Below are 6,248 nucleotides of genomic sequence, written 5' to 3' on the forward strand. Positions count from 1 at the left end.
GGAGATGGAGCGCAGAGGGAAGAACCCACCGCCACCTCTCCCCTTCCTGAGTTTTAAACCCCTGTGCCCTGAGGGCCAGGACGTTCTGGGAGCTGTAGTTCAACTGCATGGCTTTTATTTAATTAATTCTGCAAAGCACTAAAGAGAGGACTACATTTCCCAGGAAGTGCCGTGGACCCTTCTGTTTGCTCAGCAAAACTAATCCCCTACCTAGGAGGAGTCTGCAATCCTTGCTTAAACTGTGAAACTGCCGCTGCCGGTTGCGCTCTCTGCAAAGGAGCGGTGCAGCCGAGAGGGATGCGGAGGACCGATGGTCGGGATGCGATGGCTGAGGACACATGCACCTCCCCAGAGAACTTCTGTTGCAGTAAAGCTTCACCAGCAAACAACCACTAGTGCAGAATAATCCGCTCTTGCAGAAAGCATTCTTGCTTGTACTTTCCGGCAAGGCCAGAGGAAGGGGGTTGTGAATCCATAAGACAGCTCCGTGATCCCTCACACTGAGCACCAGCAACCTCTGCACGAGGCTTCTCCCCGTCTGCCCAGCAAAGGTGATGAGCGGAGCTGTGGGTTGAAACTGAGTCCTCAAGGACTGCACAGAGGCAAGGGCCAGGCCCAGGCGCTGGCAGACCCAGAGGTCTAGAGAAAGCAAAGCAACCTATGAACTCACTGGTAGGTTCTGGAGTCAACAGATAGAGCAGCATCTCTGTACAGCTCACTTGTATGTTGTGTATACTGCTTATTAAGTCAAAATTCATTATAAACCTGTATCAGAAAATTATATTCTTTGCTTTTTGAGTTCCTACACACCCCAGCGGGCGCTTCCCCAGGGCAGGAGTCAGCCTGCAGCATTTCTGCTGCTCCTGTGCCCGCACCTCCTAAAGCACAGAGCTCCCCACCTTGTTTCCCACAAAGCAGAGCCACGGCATTCACTGTGAAAAGCCCCAGGGAATCCTCATTAAGCAGCAGCAACGCTCCAGGACGTGTAATGACACAGCACGGGATCAAGCGGGAGATGCTGGTTTAGGTTCCAAACCTTTCCCATAAAAAGAAAACCAACTCAAACACCCCAAAAACTTAAACCATCAACTATTAGCAAAACCACAGAGCCTGGGTATCAGAAACACAGTGGTTCCCTAGAGCTAACTCCAAGGGCTGGTGCAAGATGAAGTCCCATTGCGGACTTAGGGGAAATGCAGACTGGTCAATGTCTTCCTGCAGGTGAGCCCCAGTGAAGCTCCCCTTCAGCACACTCCTCAGCAAGAAGTTTCCCATCTATAAACGTTTATGAAGGCTGCAGTCCCATCAGGGAACACTCAGTTCAAACCCCTCAAGTAATGTGCCTAAAATGTGCAGGGAGCTTTTTATGTAAGTTCATCTTCTACTTACTCTTCAGTGAGAAGCGTGCCTGAGCTCAAGGATAAGGAGCAGAATTAATTCCTCCATGAGCCTCAGAGTAAGTTACCTTCTTAGAATAAGCTGGACAGGACACCTAAGAGGAGTTAGAAGGCATTGGAAACACAGGATCCATAGAAATTCAGGCTATTTTCTCTCATATGTGAGTGAGAATGTCACCGTGGCCCAGGTAACACCATAATTTTTGGGATGGATGTAGTGATAAGATCAAGTTGCAGCATGATCAAGTTGCAAGTGATAAGATCAAGAGCTGCAGCGATGCAGAGTGCATGCACTGCTCACCTATACCCCAGTCCCAAACCCCCTTGTTGCTGCCCTTCAGTTCAACATCACGTTCACACACACACACACACACACACACAAAAGGCTTTGCTTGTGTGGCCTGTGGGGGTCATCTGCTGTAACAGGTCCAGCTCTCAGGGTCAGATTCATCAGGGAACATTGCCTCCCATTTGCACAACCTGCCCAGACCTGTGTGGGAGCTTTCACATCCTGAATCACTGCAGTCGAGTCACCACGGGCTGCTCCAGCGAGCAGCAAGGGGGTCACTGCTCTGGAATCTCAGCTCATGAGTCAATGCAGGAGAATGCGATAGTCACACACTGTGTCACACTGGTTTATAACTGATGATAGTCTACAGCCAAATTAGAAATCAAGAGGTTCTTAAGAGAAGGGTCCGAGCTGATGAGGCCATGATGTGATTGCACAGTTCAGTGCATCCAGACTGAAAGGAAAATGTCATTGCCCAGAAATAACCAAAGCAAGCAGATCCCCACTGGAGACACACACTCATCTTGCGGATGCATCCTCACTGAGGCACTAAGTGTGGGTGTGTTTTCTAGCTTTCCCCAATGACCAGACTCACCGAAGGACCCACCAAAAAGCACAGTACAGCAACTGAAACTGGAAATGAGGAAAATTCCAAGCACATGAGCAGCATCCCTCATCACTGTCTTCTTGCTGCAGTGCTAAGGGCTGGGGCGTGCAGAGCACACCCTACTTGGGAGGCTTGAGAGAGGGAGGAGGGAGCCAGGAGACGAGAGGCAGAGCTAAAAACCAGAGCTGCCCTTCCCCTCTATCCACCTTTATTAAAAGCGGGGTGAATTCAGACCAGTGTGGTTGCTGCTGTCAGCGTGACCTATGTTGAGAGGATTTTGACTCGTAAGATCAGAATAGCTCACACATCACCTGTGCACTGTACAGCCTTAACTGCAGAAGAGGGAAGAATCTATCAGCCCTTTGTAACAGCAGAACAGGGCAAGCTGGGTACTACACAGAAGCTGGCAGAGAACAAACCCCATCTGCTCTTCCTGCCCTTGCTACCAACACTGTCCTCTGCTCAAAGCACAGCACCAGGGTGGGTCTGCTCCTTGCCTCCACAGCCCACACGTATTAGGCAGCTTGGTAGGTACATCTCTTCCCTCAGTGTCTCATCTGTGGGCAGGGGCAAGGGCAGCATTCATGTGTCTGTGTGAGCCCCATCCCTGTCTCCTTTCCGCTCAGGGAGTTTGCTCTTGTATTCAAGCTCTCCAGCCTGCTGGCACTGGAGGCAGATGATGCAGCCTGTAGAGGTGCAGGCACTTCCCTCTCCCCCTCCCCCTGGAATCTGCCTCTCACTTGTGGTCCTTGGGATTCACCCAATGTTTCTCAGAAAAAAAGAAGAGGACCTCAAGACAAGTATGCATTTAATAAGCAGAGAGACAAATAAGCTCCAGTTATCCCAGCAGAATTACAACACCAGAGAACAATTTTCTGCATTCCTTTGAAGGCCTGAAGGAACCCAATTGCCTGCTCTCAGCCTAAATAGGTACCAGACACCAAGTGCTCCATAAGCAAACAGAGCCCCCAAAGTGCAAAAATGAAATAAGTAAAAAGCTTCACATTACATATAAACCAGCCGTTTGCACCTTGTTATTAATGGTCTTGACTATGACCTTTAAACCCTGCCTTGCTCAGAGTCATGGATCTACGAGCCTTGGCACCCTCACAACAATTCCAGGATGAGGAGCCGGGAATAAACAAGAGCACCGGAGGAGATGCGGAAAGGAACCGGCCTGCCACAAACCCGGAGCAGGAACTGCTCCAGTGGAGCAGCCAGGGCTATGGGGTGACCATCTCCATGTGAATCTGTCACCAAACCTCGGTGACCAGGGCTTCTGACAGCAGAAGTCCTGCTGCCACATATACACATGCACAAAAGCTAGTCACACACATTATCCCCAGAGAGCAAAGGGCTCACAGCATAGGAAATAACTGCAAGAGAGCTCATTCCCCAGAGGATAATTGTGATGTGGTTCAAAGCCCATATGAACTAGAGCTGCTTTAAGGAGACCCTGCTACCCAGAAATATTTATTAGTCTAAACTGCCTCACCGCTGCTCTAAGAGCTTTGTTGTTCTAATAGCACCAGTAGCCAGTGGAAAGCTTGACTCCATAAAGATGTTCAGCACAAAGTCATCACCTCTGGAGGAGAAGACGTTGCCACACACGGCTGGGAACGCTTTGGAGACATGCACATGCTGGGCTGGCTCCTGCATCCTTGCCTGGGCAGCAGGTACCAGCCACTGCAGACCTCTGGCAGCATCCACTGCAGTGGACCGAAATCATTCTCCTTGTACAAAGGGTCCTATTAAAAACTGAAGCTGTTGCAGTAGCTCTTTCAAACTCATGAATTCCTCAGATCATAGAATCACAGAACTATTTGTGTTGGGAAGGGACCTTAAAGCCCATCCAGCTCCAACCCCTGCCATGGGCAGGGATCCCTTCCACTAGAGCAGCTTGCTCCAAGCCCCTGTGTCCAACCTGGCCTTGAACACTGCCAGGGATGGGGCAGCCACAGCTTCTCTGGGCACCCTGTGCCAGCGCCTCAGCACCCTCACAGGGAAGAGCTTCTGCCTAAGAGCTCATCTCAGTCTCCCCTCGGGCAGGTTCAAGCCATTCCCCTTGGCCTGTCCCTACAGGCCCTTGTCCCAAGCCCCTCTCCAGGTTTCCTGCAGCCCCTTTAGGCGCTGGAGCTGCTCTAAGGTCTCCCCTTCAGGAGCCTTCTCTTCTCCAGGCTGACCCAGCCCAGCTCTCTCAGCCTGGCTCCAGAGCAGAGCTGCTCCAGCCCTCGCAGCATCTCCATGGCCTCCTCTGGACTTGCTCCAAGAGCTCCACATCCCTCTTGTGTTGTTGCCCCACAGCTGGATGAGGACTGCAGGGGGTCTCCTTGGAGTGCAGTAGAGGAGGAGAATCCTCTCAGATATATATATATATACACACACACACACACACACATGCATGCAACTTAACTGCATATGGACTGATACAGACTATTACCATGGTATGCATCAGGTTGTAGTGCCTTGCTCCAAAGAGGCAAATCAATGTCCTATACTGCATGAACAGCCAGCTAGGAAATCATATAGAGAGCTCCTCCTTCCTCAAGAATTACTGGCACTTGCAGAGAGAGGAAGATTTTCATTACACTGCCTGTTGCCAGCTATACTTTCAGCATAAGCCCATCCCCTTTCTGTTACTGTTATGTCAGGGGAGGACAGTGAAAGAAAGCAGCTCTTGGGATGATACATGGGAGGCAGTGCTTCATTTATAACCCCACACAAACGCTGGAAAATGTTCAACTTTAAAAAGCATTAGGTTGGTTACCTTATGGGCCCCTGCGGACCGAGAAGTGAAATTACATGAACACAACAGATCTATTAATCACCACAATGATTCCACAGTGAGAACCAGCCCCAATGACATACATTCAACTGGAAAGGAAGTTGAGAAAATTACCTGCTAGTAGTTAGGCAACTCAGAAAATGTGATAGTACCTTTGTGCAGGGCTCCCCTCTTGACTCCTCAATGAATTCAAGTATTTCACTTGGATTAAAGCCCAGTCAATACATACATACAGTGGAGAGTAACAACAGCATTTCTAGCTAAACATGCGTGTTTCCTTTCAGCCAGGGTTACAAATAAGCTACACTTACATGAGATGCATAGGCAACTCTCCACCTGATAGCACTTTGCTTACAACGTAAAGAAGGATTTGGGAAAAAAGAAGAAAAAAGTCATTCCCAGTCTTCTGCATCAAGACAGATTACAGGTCAACTCAGACTGACCTCTGATTGATTTAGGTGTTACTACAGAGAACAGCAAGCTTCTTCCATCCAAAATTGAGAAACTAGAATAATTTACACCACCTTTGAAAGCAGCCGTCAACATCACAGCTGACATCAATCCTTCACCAAGATCAGTGAAGATTACACATGTAAAATCTCCCTAGTTATCATGTATATGCATTTATCTATAAAATGTAAGATGATGGCCGTTTCCTGTGCTCAGAATTAGCATTTCTCCACCAGTTTGGGGTATTTTTATCACTCCCACCCTTAAGCAGCCTTGTTTAATGTGACTCTGCCTCCTCAATGCCAAGCAGTGGACCTGAATGTGAGAAAGGAGACATTTTCTCTAATGGGGGTCATACCAATTACCTCAAACCACTTGGCTGCCACAGCCATTTTTTCACCTCTGCAGTAAACAAACCCTTGTAGCTGGTGCGTGTATGAAGCAATTCCTTTGAAGAGTGCTCCACATCTCTGCTCTCTTCAAGTCTTGATATCAACAACAATGATACTTTGGACTAACACTTGGAAGTTCAGGTCTCCCAGAAGACTCCCATGCAGATATCACAACCACTTTTGGCAATTTCAGAAAGCAGCCTGTGCTTCAAGGCAAAGTGGTTTGAAAGACAAAAGATACACAATTAAATGTAAAGAAGTACCAGTGTGAAGGAGTTTATACTTCCATTTCCTTGCGTAACGCAAGCTTATAGGACACAAACAAATC

The sequence above is a fragment of the Psittacula echo genome (genome assembly GCF_963264785.1).
Source record: "Psittacula echo genome assembly, chromosome: 22".
Lineage (NCBI taxonomy): Eukaryota > Metazoa > Chordata > Aves > Psittaciformes > Psittacidae > Psittacula > Psittacula echo.